The sequence below is a fragment of the Coenobita brevimanus genome, chromosome 86, assembly GCF_032717465.1.
Source record: "Coenobita brevimanus isolate Jiangsu-jjx chromosome 86, ASM3271746v2, whole genome shotgun sequence".
NCBI lineage: Eukaryota > Metazoa > Arthropoda > Malacostraca > Decapoda > Coenobitidae > Coenobita > Coenobita brevimanus.
In genome coordinates this window covers 31723900-31738899 of record NC_137039.1, presented here as the reverse complement: position 1 = coordinate 31738899, position 15000 = coordinate 31723900, and positions in this window count along the sequence as shown.

Below are 15000 nucleotides of genomic sequence, written 5' to 3'. Positions count from 1 at the left end.
CCACCTGCCTACCTACCTACTTACTACCTACCTACCTCCCTACTTACTCACCTAACTACCGACCTACCTTCCTAGCTTTCTATGTACAAACCTACCAACCATCCTACCTACTTACTACCTACCTATCCATGTACCTACCTACCTACCTACATATACAAACATACCTACCTACCTACCTACCTACCTACCTACCTACCTACCTACCTACATACCTACCTACATACATACATACATACATACTTACTTATCTACCTACCTACCTAGCTACCTACCTACCGGATCCCCCACTCACCTCTAACCTTGAGTTCACATTTTTGCAGTTCTCCTCCTCGCATCCCTTCCCCTGGACCTTTCCTTCCCCTCCTTCCCTCCCTCCCTCCCTTCTCTCCCTCCCTCCCTCCCTCCCTTCCTTCTCTCCTTTCTCTCCCCTTCCTGTCTCCCTCCCCCTGACCTCTCTCTCCTCCCTCAGCTTCCTCTCTCCCTCCTCTCTCCTCTCTCTCTCTCTCCGTTTTTCCTTTCATCTGATTTCTTACCCCGCTGTCTTGCCATCTCTCTCTCTCTCTCTCTCTCTCTCTCTCTCTCTCTCTCTCTCTCTCTCTCTCTCTCTCTCTCTCTCACCCCATTCTCCCACCACCACCATCCACACACACACACACACACACACACACACACACACACACACACACACACACACACACACATCCCTACCCTATCAGTTCCCTCCCCACCTCTCTCTCTCTCTCTCATGCCCAGCCGTCCAGTCCTCTCCCGCGCCCCCTACTCCCACCTACCAACATACCCCACCCCCCAGCCTCCACCTCCCCACCTCCCCCATCGCTTACCCACCTCCCCCACCACCTACCCACCTCCCCCACCGCTTACCCACTTCCCCCACCACCTACCCACCTGGCTGAAAGTGGTGGAGGTATATAAGTTGAGAGAGAGGGGCAGGCGGGTGTTCACTTACCATCCGCCCGCCATTGTGTTAACGTGTAGTCCCCCCTCGTCTTGAAGGTGAGCATTGCAGAGTCCCTTTACCTGTTCGTCTGCCTGCCTGCCTGCCTGACCCAAGAGAGGCAGGGCTTAGGCAGGGAGTTCATTTTCCTGTGCCTAACCGTCCCGCCTGACTCAAGACCCGCAAAATGACAGGGTTAGGCAGAGTCTCCTATATCGTCTACTTAGTGTGTGTGTGTGTGTGTGTGTGAGGCAGATTCTCCTTATACGTCTGCCTAACCCGCCTGACTGCCTGCCTCAAGACCCCTGGAGGAGAGCCAGGGTTGAGGCAGAGTCCCGTTTTCCGTCTGCCTGACCAACCTGCCTGACTCACTCAAGATCCAGGAAAGGCAGGGTTTCCTTTTTCGTCTGCCTAACCAGCTTGCCTGTCTCAACATCTTGCAGGAGAGGCAGGGCTTAGGCAGGATTCCGTTTTCCGTCTGCCTGATCACCGTTGCTGCCTGACTCGCTCAAGATCCAAGGAGAGGCAGCGTTAGGTCATGTGTGAGGCAGTTAGTCGTTTTTTCTTTTCGTCTATCTGTCTAAAAAAATCTGCCTGTCTAACTCGAGAAAGACAGGGATAGACAGAGCCCCTTTCTTCGTCTGCCTGTCTAACCCACCCAAGAGACCAACCAGCCTACTGTACCTCCCTCAAGACCCCAGCCCAAAATTGACGAAGACCGAAGAGAAGAAACACCTGTGCGTAATTAAGACCAACACCTCTGACACCTGCGCGGGAGTCTTACATAGGCCCCCCCAAAAAAAAATCCCCTCAAAAAATCAAAACCATCTTTCAAAAAACTGGGTGAATTAATTTTGAGAAACGTAAACACTGAATTTAATCGACTGAGTGTAATTTTAGCCGTCAATTACCAAGGACAATTACCTATTTATATTTTCGTGTTGGTTAAGATAAAATGATGAACTTTGACCTCATGAGTAATTTTTTGAAACTGAAAGAGGACAGTGGAAAATATTGATGGACAGTGAACAGTGATTTTTTTTTTTTTTTCTCCTGTCGTGGAAATTTCTGCTTTCTTTAATTTGCTCTAAAATGGAGAGTGAAAGTTGTTTTGTATTGATTCGTTGTTTTATTCTCTCTCTCACTCTCTCTCTCTCTCTCTCTCTCTCTCTCTCTCTCTCTCTCTCTCTCTCTCTCTCTTTTTTGTTTGTCAGTGCCGTGTTATGCAGTGAGTGGTGGGGTCAGTGTGAGGTGAAAGTATGCCCAACTCTCTCTCTCTCTCTCTCTCTCTCTCTCTCTCTCTCTCTCTCTCTCTCTCTCTCTCTCTCTCTCTCTCTCTCTCGATACATATTTCTCAAGTACATCAATTTTCTATCATATTCTGCGTCTGTCTGCCTGTCTGTCTGTCTGTCTATTTGCCTTCTCTGTCATTCTGTCTGTCTGTCTCTCAGCTAATCTTTCTGCTTATCTCTCTCTCTCTGTCTCTCAGCTAATCTTTCTGCTTATCTCTCTCTCTCTGTCTCTCAGCCTATCTGTCTAACAATATCTCTAACTATCTCCTTATCTCTCCATTTTTCCATCTATCTCTTTATCTATCTTTCATATCTTTCCATCTCTATCAATCATTCTTTCTATCTATCTGCCTATCAATCTGTCTGTCTGCCTCTGTCTCTCTGTCTATCTTGTCTGTCTGTCTGCCTGTCTATCCATGTCTATCTACCTAATTCTTCCTTTCAGTTTATCTATCCATCTGTCTGCGTAAATCTCGTTCAGTTTACTCTCTCTCTCTCTCTCTCTCTCTCTCTCTCTCTCTCTCTCTCTCTGAAAATTAGAGATTTGGAAAGCAGAAATTTAAAAACCTACTCAAATTTCTTTCACACCTGCCCCACACACCTGCCCCACCACACACCTGCCCCACCACACACCTGCCCCACCACACACCTGCCCCACCACACACCAGCCTCACACACCTGCCCCACCACACACCTGCCCCACCACACACCTGCCCCACACACTTGCCGCAAACACCTGCCCCATACACCTGCCCCAAACACCTGCCCCATACACCTGCCCCAAACACCTGACCCACACACCTGCTTCACACACCTGCCCCTCCAAAAGACCTGCTTCACTTAAACTACCTTTGATAATATTTTTTTTCTTTCCAGTGAACTTTTAACTTTCTACTGAGCTAAGTTAAGAAGGCTCTTTTTAAAGCTGAGAGAGAGAGAGAGAGAGAGAGAGAGAGAGAGAGAGGAGGAAAGAAGAGACACAGAAGGAGAGCGGGAGAAATGTATCAAGCTAGAGGAAGAATGAGAGAGAGAGAAAGAGAGAGAGAGGAATACTAAGAGGCTGGCATCCGTGGACGTTAGTGTAATATTAATGAAGGGTATAAGACGAAAAGAGAGAGAGAGAGAGAGAGACGGAGGGAGGGAGAGAGACAGGTGGTTCTTGTTTTACCTCGAGTGATGTGAGTGTCGTGATTGAGTTTCTCTCTCTCTCTCTCTCTCTCTCTCTCTCTCTCTCTCTCTCTCTCTCTCTCTAAAAATAGCTCTACTTCCTTCCAGCCCTTCTCTTCCCCTTCCCCACTGTTTCAAAAGGTCAGCCACTGTCCCCTCAACTTCCCCCTCACTTTCTTCCCTCTCTCTCTCTCTCTCTCCCTCTCTCTCTCTCTCTCTCTCTCTCTCTCTCTCTCTCTCTCTCTCTCTCTCTCTCTCTCTCTCTCTCTCTCTCTCTCCTTCACCTTTACTATTTCACTTTATCTGCCTGTCTATTTATCTATCTATCTATCTATCTATCTATCTATTCAAGAGAGAGTGAGAGTGAGAGTCAGACACAGAGACAGACAGACAGATTGGCTCTACACACCTACTCCATCCCATCACACACTAGCCTTTCTTTTCTCCTTTCTTTCTTTCTTTCTAGAGGAATTAACCACACATAAAGACTTAATGCCTTTCTCTCAGACGGGAGTGAAAGAGAGAGAAAGTGAGAGAGTGAAAGGGAGTGAGACAATATGGAGAGAGAGAGAGAGAGAGAGAGAGAGAGAGAGAGAGAGAAATCAAGGTGAACTTCTTAATGAGCAAGGTGAGGGAGATGATGGTGAAGATGAGACGGTGATTTTGTGTTCAAGAGTTCATCTGTTCAAGTTCTCTGCTCCCTATGCCCGTTCTGAACATGGCTTTATCTATCTGCCTGTCTACCTGTCTGTCTATCTATCTATCTATCTATCTATCTATCTATTTATCTATCATTACCATCTATCTGTCTCTATACTTACCTGTGTATCAATCTGTCTGTCTATCCATCCACTTATTTACCTGTCCATCTGTCTATCGATCCATCTATCCATCTATCTATCTATCTATTTTATATCTGCGATTCGACTTCCCTTCCGCGGCCTGTGTTTTCGTCGTCTAAGGAAGCTCCCTAACACCTTTTCCGCAGCGATTTATTTTTCTACGTGGCAGGGGGTTGGCTTTAGGTATTTTTTAGAGAGAGAGAGAGTGAGAGAGGTGGTAGGGCACATAATGAACCCACATATTTTCACCTCCACCCCGCCCTTACCCAGGTGTGTGTGTGTGTGTGTGTGTGTGTGTGTGTGTGTGTGTGTGTGTGTGTGTACCCTGACCCTTACCAACCCTCATTACTCTGTATCTGTCTATCTATCTATCTATTTAACTATCTATCTATCTGTCTATCTATCAGCCACTTAAAGTCACGGTAGTTATCATGCTATTAAGTTTATTTTACCTCATTCTTCTCACTCTCCCACGTTCTGAAAGAGAGAGAGAGAGAGAGAGAGGGGGGGAGGACAAGGTAGATAGGACACAGAATAGGTAGTCGTGCTGGGTAGATCGATAGATAGAGTTGTTAGCGGATAGATGGGTAGGTAGATAAGCAAGTGGAGTGAGGGCTAATGAGAGAGAGAGAGAGAGAGAGGGGAGGAGGGGAGAGAGAGAGAGAGGAGGGAGGGAAAGTTGTAGAGTAATATTCTTCAGCACTGTCAATGTCGGCTAGAGTTTCAAGGGAAGGAAGGAGGGAGAGAGGAAGAAGGGAGGGAAGGAAGAATGGAAGGATGAGGGAAGGATGGAAGGAAGGCAAGATGAAGGAGAAAGGGGGGGAGGGAAGAAAGGAAGAATGAATGAATGAAGGAAGGATGGATAGAAGAGAGGAAGGAAGGAAGGAAGGATGGATAGAAGAGAGGAAGGAAGGAAGGAGAGAGGGAAGGAAAGGAAGGAGAAGAAGGAAAAAAGAAAGGAATGGAGAGAAGGAAGAATGGAGGGAGAGAAGGAAGGAAGGAAGGAGAACGTGGAGGAAGGAGAGGGAAGAATGAGGAAGGAAGAAAGAAAGGAAGGAAGGAAGGGAGGGAGGGAAGAAAAGAATGAGAGACGGAAGAGAGGAGATGCAGATGATGAAAAAAGGGATGGAAGAGGCTGAAGTGACGAGAGAGAGAGAGAGAGAGAGAGAGTATAAAACCACATCCCAGAGTCAATCTCGTCCCTAAAGAGTACGTAGAATCCAATCCATTTAGTCTCTCTCTCTCTCTCTCTCTCTCTCTCTCTCTCTCTCTCTTTCTCTCTCCTCTCTCTCTCTCTCTCTCTCTCTCTCTCTCTCTCTCTCTCTCTCTCTCTCTCTCTCTCAGACGATTTTTTTCAGCCTAGGGGAGCGCTCTAGTTGTTGTTGTTGTTCTTCTTCTTCTTCTTCTTTTTCTTTTTCTTCCTCCTCCTCCTCCTCCTCCTTCTCTTCTTCTTTTCTCCCCATCTCATACAATCCACCATCGTCCTTTCGGGAGATAGGGATGTAGTTGAGGGACATTAGTAAACCCGGGCAGTGGAGCCGGCTGGTTATATCACTGCCACCACGTGAAGGCCTCCCTCTCAAATAAATAAATGAATAAATAAATAAAAATGCCACAGCGGGGATCGAACCTGCACCAGAGAGATAAGAGAGGAAGAAGTTTCTCCAGGAAGCTGCTGGCTCTACTTTACTCTCTCTCTCTCTCTCTCTCTCTCTCTCTCTCTCTCTCTCTCTCTCTCTCTCTCTCTCCTTGCATACATACGCACATACAGTACATACATACATACATACAACCATACTTCCGTACATACATAATATACATACATACATACATACACTCATACATACATACATCCGTGGCGGGTGTGTATCGGGGCGGGGAGGGGAAATCAAGTGTGTGTGTGGGTGTGGGTGTGGGTGTGTGTGGGTGGGTGGGTGGGTGTGGGTGTGTGTATATGTGTGTGAGTGTGGGTGGGTGGGTGTGGGTGTGGGTGTGGGTGTGTAGGTGGGTGGCTGTGTGAGAGAGAGGGAGAAACAGGGGGGGAAGAGGAGAAGAGAAAGGTGGGGAGGAAAAGGAGTCATACAGAAGTGTGTGTGTGTGTGTGTGTGTGTGTGTGTGTGTGTGTGTGTGTGTGTGTGTGTGTGTGTGTACTAGCCACCAGTACACACACAGGTATCAATTACACCTACTCATTAACTCCTCCTGCCTGTCGCACCTGTCTACCTTCTTCACTACTCTCTCTCTCTCTCTCTCTCTCTCTCTCTCTCTCTCTCTCTCTCTCTCTCTCTCTCTCTCTCAGTTTTAAGATGTCATTAATATTCTCCAGTTTTCTTCGTCCATTTTCCACATCTTCATTTAGGTTCAGTCTGTCTTCCCTCTTTCTTTCTTTATATTTAGATGAAACTTTTTTTTTCTCTCATTTTATCTCATCAACTTCGCTGGCTAACGTGATGATGATGATGTGTGTGTGTGTGTGTGTGTGTGTGTGTGTGTGTGTGTGTGTGTGGGTTTGTAGTGTAAATTCCGCAGCGAAATGCCTTACAGTAGTGGTTGAAAAAAGTCCTGTAAATTCCTGTAAACATTGCCGTGATAAATTACCCAGACAGGTGTTGTCAAGGTAAATGGCACCAGTAATTAACGCAGAAAAAGGTGTAAAAACTGTAAAAGAAGCCTCGTTAAGTAGGAGAGAGAGAGAGAGAGAGAGAGAGAGAGAGAGAGAGAGAGAGAGAGATAATCAGTCTGTTATTTAAAACCCTGTACACCTGCAAGGACATCCAACCTCACTCACTTAAATGGCCGCCTCCGGATGGCATCGAACCCAGGATGGATGGACAGGCGCCAGGAAAGGACCCGTTCTGAAAGGGGGTTAGGAGCGGGTTTAGTCCACTTCCTATCTATAGTGTGTTTATTACAAGCTGGCAAAGGTCCCGAACGTCTCTCAGCTCGGTTTATGGCCAGGTGAAGTGGGACTGAAGAGATGATTTTGACTAGTGACCAAGGAGACTCAAGTATATCATGTGGACAAGTATAGTTAGATTGAAGGATTGATTTGACTAGTAACCAAGGAGACTCAAGTATATCATGTGGTCAAGGATAGACTGAAGAATTGATTTGACTAGAAACCAAGGAGACTCAAGTATATCATATGGTCAAGGATAGACTGAAGGATTGATTTGACTAGTAACCAAGGAGACTCAAGTATATCATGTGGCCAAGGATAGTTAGACTGAAGAATTGATTTGACTAGTAACCAAGGAGACTCAATCATACCATATGGCCAAGTATAGTTAGATTGGGATAATTCGACTTGTAACCAAGGAGACTCAATCATACCACATGACCAAGTATAGTTAGACAGAGGGATTGATTTGACTAGTAACCAAGGAGACTCGAGGAAAAGCTCGTACTGAAGGGGTTGAATTTTCAGTGACTACGCCCCTTACTGCTTACCTGAAGATGATTTTTTTTTCTTTTTTTTTTTTCTTTTTTTTTTTACTTTTTGGGGAACGTGTGATGAGTTTTTTCATTCTTTTTTTTTTATATAGGAAATGCCTCTGATAGTAGTAAGCGTCTCCATTAACACTTTCATTGCTGCGATTTATTGTGAAGATCAACTGACGATTTCTCTCTCTCTCTCTCTCTCTCTCTCTCTCTCTCTCTCTGCGGGGAGAAAACAGACATACACACAGACAGACAGATACCCCAGTAGAAAGTAAAGCTTGCTCCTTCGCTCCTATTTTCGCCCTTACGATACCGAGCATAAGGGCTAGAGTCACCTGCTGAGAGAGAGAGAGAGAGAGAGAGAGAGAGGAAAGAAGAGGTGAGAGATTAAGAAACAGGAAGCGAGACACACAGACAGACACGGATGAGAGAGAGAGAGAGAGAGAGAGAGAGAGAGGCGGTGTCGCTATGATAAAGTGTGGAAAGTGACAGACCTTCTCACTATCAAATGTCACCATCAGTCACTTTCATGTGTGTGTGTGTGTGTGTGTGTGTGTGTGTGTGTGTCGCTAACTAGATTAATGCTACGTGTGTATTTTCCCTTAGTTCTTTGTGTTGGGTGCTCTCTCTCTCTCTCTCTCTCTCTCTCTCTCTCTCTCTCTCTCTCTCTCTCTCTTTACTACTTATTCTCTTATATTTATCTAGTTATCTATTTAACCTCATGTAGTGATTTTTTTCTTTTATTATTTTATTTACCCATATAATAATTTCAGTGTTTTTTTTTTCCATTTCTAGAAGTTTATATATTTACACTGATAATTTATTTTTACGAATTAAATCTTCAATAAAGTTCTGAATTTGGTTTATCTATCTATCTATCAACTGCCAGACGCCTCAATCCCCTGCGGGGTGGCCACAAACAAATCGCCTCCACGTCGCCCTGTATTTAACTATTTTATTTCATTATTACCTATTATTTTACTGTTTTACTATTTTTGTACTATTTTCCTCCTTTACTATTTTTGTACTATTTTCCTCCTTTACTATTTTTGTACTATTTTCCTCCTTTACTATTTTTTTACTATTTTCCTCCTTTACTATTGTTTTACTATTTAATGTTCATGCTATTCTATTAATTTTTGCTAGTTCACTATTTTTTCTATTTTACTATTTTTTTCTATTACAATTTTTTACTATTTTTACTATTTTTTTTTACTATTTTACTATCTTCCTTTTCTACTATTTTACTATTTTTTTACTATTTTTACTATCTTATTTTTTTACTATTTTACTATTTACTATTTTACTATTTTTTTACTATTTTTACTATCTTATTTTTTTTACTCTATTTTACCCTTTCATTGTTTTACTATTTTATTAGCTATTTTTGGTGATTAATATATTATCTATCTATCTATTGCCAGACGCCTTAATCCCTCATACGGGGTGGCCACAAACAAATCGCCTCCACGTCACCCTGTCCCCCGCCTTTTCACTGCCCTGCTCCCAATTTACACCCCCCTCTCTCATATACCTCTCCACTCCATCCCTCCATCTCATCCTTGGCCTTCCTTTCCCTCTCTTCCCCTCCACCTCACTCACATACACTCTCCTCGTCAGTCTCTCACTCCATCCTCTCCACATGGCCAAACCACCTCAGTGTGTTTCTCCTAATGCTTCCTATCACATCCACATCCACACCACCACGCTCCTTCACATCCTTATTTGTCTGTCTGTCTCTCCATGTGACTCCGCAGGCTCCTCTTAAATAACTAATATATTATGCTTTACTTAAAAATAAAACATTCAGGCTAAGTAATGCTCTTCCTCTTTTTTCAGGTAAGAATTGACTGCTTCCTCCATCTCATCTCCTGTCGCCGTTTATGTGAGTAGTTGAGAGAGAGAGAGAGAGAGAGAGAGAGAGAGAGAGAGAGAGAGGTGGGGAGAATAAACACACGATCAAAAAGACCAGACCAGAAAAGGGCAACAATAAAGAGAAAGAAAAAGAGAAAAGGAGACAGAAAGAAGACGCGCTCTCTCTCTCTCTCTCTCTCTCTCTCTCTCTCTCTCTCTCTCTCTCTCTCTCTCTCTCTCGTACCCAGTAGAGAGAGATCAGAAGTCAAGCACCTTTTTATATCCACCCATGTAAAGATGTTCAGCTCATGTTTGGAAGAGATCATGAGGCAGGGTGGCGTGTAGTGGCAGCAGGGATCGTTGCTGAATAGGGACGAGAGAGAGGGAGAGAGAGAGAGAGAGAGAGAGAGGGAGGGAGGGAGGTATGGTTGGATAAGGAACTGAGAGTGGAGTAGGGAGAGGTAATGCAGAGAAGGGTAAGGTAGGGCAAGGAAAGTTAGGGTAGGGCAGGGTAGGGAAGAGCAAAGCAAGACAAGGCAGGGCAGGGTAGGGCAGGGCCATTAAGGATACGGTTGGGTAAGGCAGGGCAGGGAAGAGTAGGACAGGGTAGGACACAGCAGGGCAGGGTAGGGCAGTTCAAAGCACAGGAAGGCAAAATGATGTAGAGGAAGGCAGGGCAGGGCATAGGAAGGCAGGGCAAGGCAGGGCAAGGAAGGGCAAGGCAGAGGAAGAATAACTGAGATAATAAAAGGGTTCTTAAGTTTAGCAATTGGACATAAAAGAGTTGTTAAAATGATGAAGTGGGGATTCTTTACAGACAGGCCAATGTTTTCTCACTTAATGGGCGTGGAAAGTGTGTGTGTGTGTGTGTGTGTGTGTGTGTGTGTGTGTGTGTGTGTGTGTGTGTAAGAGAGAGAGAGAGACTTCGGAGTATACACGTCGCGTTCCTGTCATGTTTTTGTCGTCTGCAGAGATTTGCGATGTTCAAAAAATTTTATTCAGTTTCAACAGACCAAAAATTACTACACTTATTATCTTCCATGATTCGCTTTACTGGAAATTGCATATGTTGAGTTTTTTCATGGCCTGCGTTTATTTTTTTATATTATGGAGCTAGTCTTCGAGGTAATAGTACTGCGAGTTAAAATTGCAGGAAATTCTAGTACATTATGTATAATTTCATGTATGGATGCTTAGATGGAATGGTTTTAAAGCGATAATTTTAAAAGCTTTCTGCTCACTCCATCGCATAGCTCTTTCATCCTCGTTTTTTATGCTCACGGCAATGAAAACGAGCCTCTTTGTTTACTTTCGTTGTATCACAAGATATCTGTGTTTAAAAGGAAAGTATAATGCACTCTCAGGCTCCTATGATAACTTTTAGCTGAATATAATCGTCTGACTTTAGCTGTAATATAATACTGGATAAGACAAGGCCATAAGAGGATTTATAGGAATAATTTTCAAAAACTTTTTCTTCACTATCTCTAATAGCACTGACACACATTTTTTATGCCCAGGACAAAAAAAAAAAAAAACGAATATCCTTTGGTTACGCAGCAGAGCGTCCCAAGTTATCTATGCTAAAAGGAAAAAATTAAAACAAATATAGAAAATTCTTAAAGATATAAAAGGAACATAAAATAAATAGTTTTAAACCTTTCTCCTATCAGTATATACTAATAGCTCTAATGTCTGTTTTTTTATGCTCACGACAAAGAAAACAAGCGCCCCTTTGTTTACTCCCGGCGTGTCCCAAAGTATCAAAGCTCAAAAGGAAATGTTTATAGAAATATTATCAAATTTTCTCCTCATTCCTCTCCCAAATAGCACATATGCCCGTTTTTTATGCTCAGGGTATAGAAAACGGGGGCCTTTTGTTTACCCACCGTCGTGTCCCGAGGTGTCTAAATCCCCTTTTCACTTCTCGGCTCTGGATGAGTTTTTTTATTCTTTCTTTTTCTTTTTTTCTCCCTCTCTCTCCACCACCCAGACCCGTTCTACCTGTGAGGGCTGGACACGTATCACTGTCAACCTGTTACCATGAGACCAGCCCATCGAGTTATCTATACTCCGCTCACTTTAGGTAGGCGTAAAACTGGCATCTCCCCATCTTGAATGCGGAGCTAGAACGAGCGATTAGCACTAGAATGTGGTGCTAGTGACGAAGAAGTGCCATGGAAAGGATCCAGAGTTGTAGTATTGTCTTTTTCTGCCCGTGAGCTAGAGGAAATTAACAACCAAAAGGACTACAATCTTTGCCAATTTAAGGTGAATAAACTGCACTTACCTTTCTCTGTTGCGTGGTTCCTCCCTTTTTATTTTTTATTTTTTATTTTTTTACGAAGCCATTAAGTCGTCGGAGTTAGTATATTCGTACAGATAGTCACTCAAGAATTTCAGCTTACTTTTTTTTTTTTAATTCCTTCAACCCAAATACGTCTTTTTTTATTCTATTCAGGCAGGTCAAAGTTAAGCTGAGAACCGCGGCTAAGCATCTCAAGCCCTCTGTCCCCCTATCTCAACCTCTAATTCAGGAGACTTATCAAACTGAAGAGGTTACACTGTGGATTTTAATTAACCGAAGTCATCTTGAAGGCTCTGTAGAACCGGCAGGAAATAGTGAGAAACCAGTAAGTCAGTATAATGAAGGGGTTAAAATTACCAGCCATGTCGCCTCTTCGCTGCATCTTGATAATTTTGCATCTTATTTTATCCTTGTCTTTAATATCACGCGTCTTTCCTTCCCGCCATTCCTGCGCTTTACCCTTGGCTTATTTAGGTTGTAGAAGATCCCCTGGCTGGAGCGTAAATCTACCCCCATTACACACCCATCCCGTCTCCTGTCATTAATATTGTTCTCCCGCTTCGTACAGTCGACGCAAAAATTAGTGGGACTCCCGCTACACTTTGCTTTTTGTAATACAGGACGTGGAGCTTTGATGGACTGCTATGCGTAATAATTCAGTATTTTTTCATTACACTGTCACTCATTTGACGTAAAAAATTTGGCATCAAGGTAAATTTTTAGCTGCTCAACATACTGAGACAAAGGTTAGCCTATTCTTCCACTAGGGCAGAGAATCATTCCAAGCCTTTCTCAGCTTTGGAATATTAGCCAGCACAGGAAAGTGAGAAGCAGAAGAGGTGAAATATCAGGCGAACACCGAAACATACAGAATATAATCGTTCAGGTCCTTACGCACTGAACGTTAGGGTGTTAATACTTGTGTCCTTACCTGTACGTTCAGTGTGCCGTTCCTATCTACCTCCTGATCTACCCGCCAGACACGTTCCCCCTGTCCACGTCGTTCAGCTGGTCACTAGTCGCTTATACGGTGCGCTAAACGGGTTCCTGATCACCACGAGAAGGTAATCCTGGAAACCTAATCCCTTGTTATCGATGCTTTGCGTCACTTTGAATGTTTTTGGTAGAATCGTCTGAGTGTGTGTTGGTTTTCATTAAGTACCTTTGTTACTTGTTTACTTCCTCTGTTACCTCCACCAGCGAAAACTGAACGAAGGTTATGCACTCGCCTGTGTCTGTCTGTGTCTGTGTACAAGAAATCTCAGGAAGTTGATAAAGGATTTCAATTAAATCTGGTGGATAGGTGGCCAATGAGTCAAGGAAGAATTTATTGGATTTTGTGGAGGAACCGGATCCGGAGACAGGAATAAAGCATAAATTTTATTGCCGTCTGCGGAGGTATGCGCTCTCGAAGTGCTTTTTAGTTCTTGGTTGCTCCCAGATAATTTTATTCAGCTTACGGGAGATTTTTCGAACTTGAGGAGGGGTTGGATACAGTTTTCATGAACCCCTTCACTACCAGGGGGCGTTCAGTAGCTGCAAGAGTACACACACACACACACACACACACACACACACACACACACACACACACACACACACACACACACACACACACACACACACACACAACCCCGTGGTGAGGGAGATAAACGCGTACGTGATCCCCGTAACAAGACATTCTAGGAAACTTAATACCTTCTTACCGCTACTTTGCGTCAGATAAAAGGTAGCCATTTAATACACTTGAGTTTTTGCTGGATTTTCGCTAAGTTTTTTTCTCTTCCCTGTTTATAAAATGTAACTATATTTTTCACGTGAAGCTTTCTAAAATTCATAACTTTACAGACCTATTTTAGTCACCATCCGTTGCAATGCGTACTCTTTGGTAGTAAATCACACACATGAAGAGATGGAGGCCTTTACTGAGTTTGGTTAAGTGTGTGTGTGTGTGTGTGTGTGTGTGTGTGTGTGTGTGTGTGTGTGTGTGTGTGTGTGTGTTTACCATTTCAGTCGGAATTATTTGCCAGGTGATATTAACTTTTCTTTTGGTATGACTAAACCATTTTTTTTCAGTTTAGTAGAGACTTTGGACTTTACTGGTTAGACACAGCCCTGAACTACCCCTTCACCACTACTACTACTACTACTACTACTACTACTACTACTGCTAAAACACACACACACACACACACACACACACACACACACACACACACACACACACACACACACACACACACTCAAGCTGAAGCGGTTAAGCGTGATTAGGATGACAGGAAGAGGGCATTAAGAGAAACATAACACTTTGACTTCACTTACTCTTTTTTCATCAATAGTGTCTCCATTTTTCATTCAGCTTTGGAGAGGCTTATCAGACTGGAGAAATAGTAGTAGTAGTAGTAGTAGCAGTAATAGTAGTAGTAGTAGTAGTAGTAGTAGTAGTAATAGTAGTAGTTGCAACCCCAGGCTCATCTGAACGTGAACCAAGTGGACTACAGGCTGAAACTACTTATTTTATTTCTTTTCTCTTTCTGCAGTCTACCATCCCCCTGTTGGGCGATGGGGGTGGGATTAAGGGACATTTGTTTAACGGGTAGTGCCTCCCCTCCCTCCCCTTAGCCTAGCAGTGCCATCACATGAAGGCGTCCGTCTCCTGCACCACAACAAGGCACCATATCGTTGAATAGCACCCCGAATCTCATTATTATTATTATTATTATTATTATTATTATTTTATGTTATCGTCATCTTTTTCTTCTTATTTGTATCTTATTTTTTTTCTTTCATCTTGTTTTTCCGTCTGTTTCTTATTTTTCTTTTTTTTTCTTCCTTCCTCCTCCTCCTCCTCCTCCTCCTCCTCCTCCTCTTCTTCTTCTTCTTCTTCTTCTTCTTCTTCTTCTTCTTCTTCCTCTGCCTCTTCTTCTACAAAATCCACATATTCCAATCCAAACAAACACATCTCATTCACAAAAAACATATCACTCCCCAAGACAATACAGCTTTCTCCTCTTCCTCCTCCAGCCTACCCAGTTAAGTGTCTTAGTGATGTACCGTCCAGTCATCAGGCGTTACATTATTTAACATTCTTCCTTCTGAGTTTTTTTTAATTCTCGCTAATCATCGCATTTCTTCCTTCTA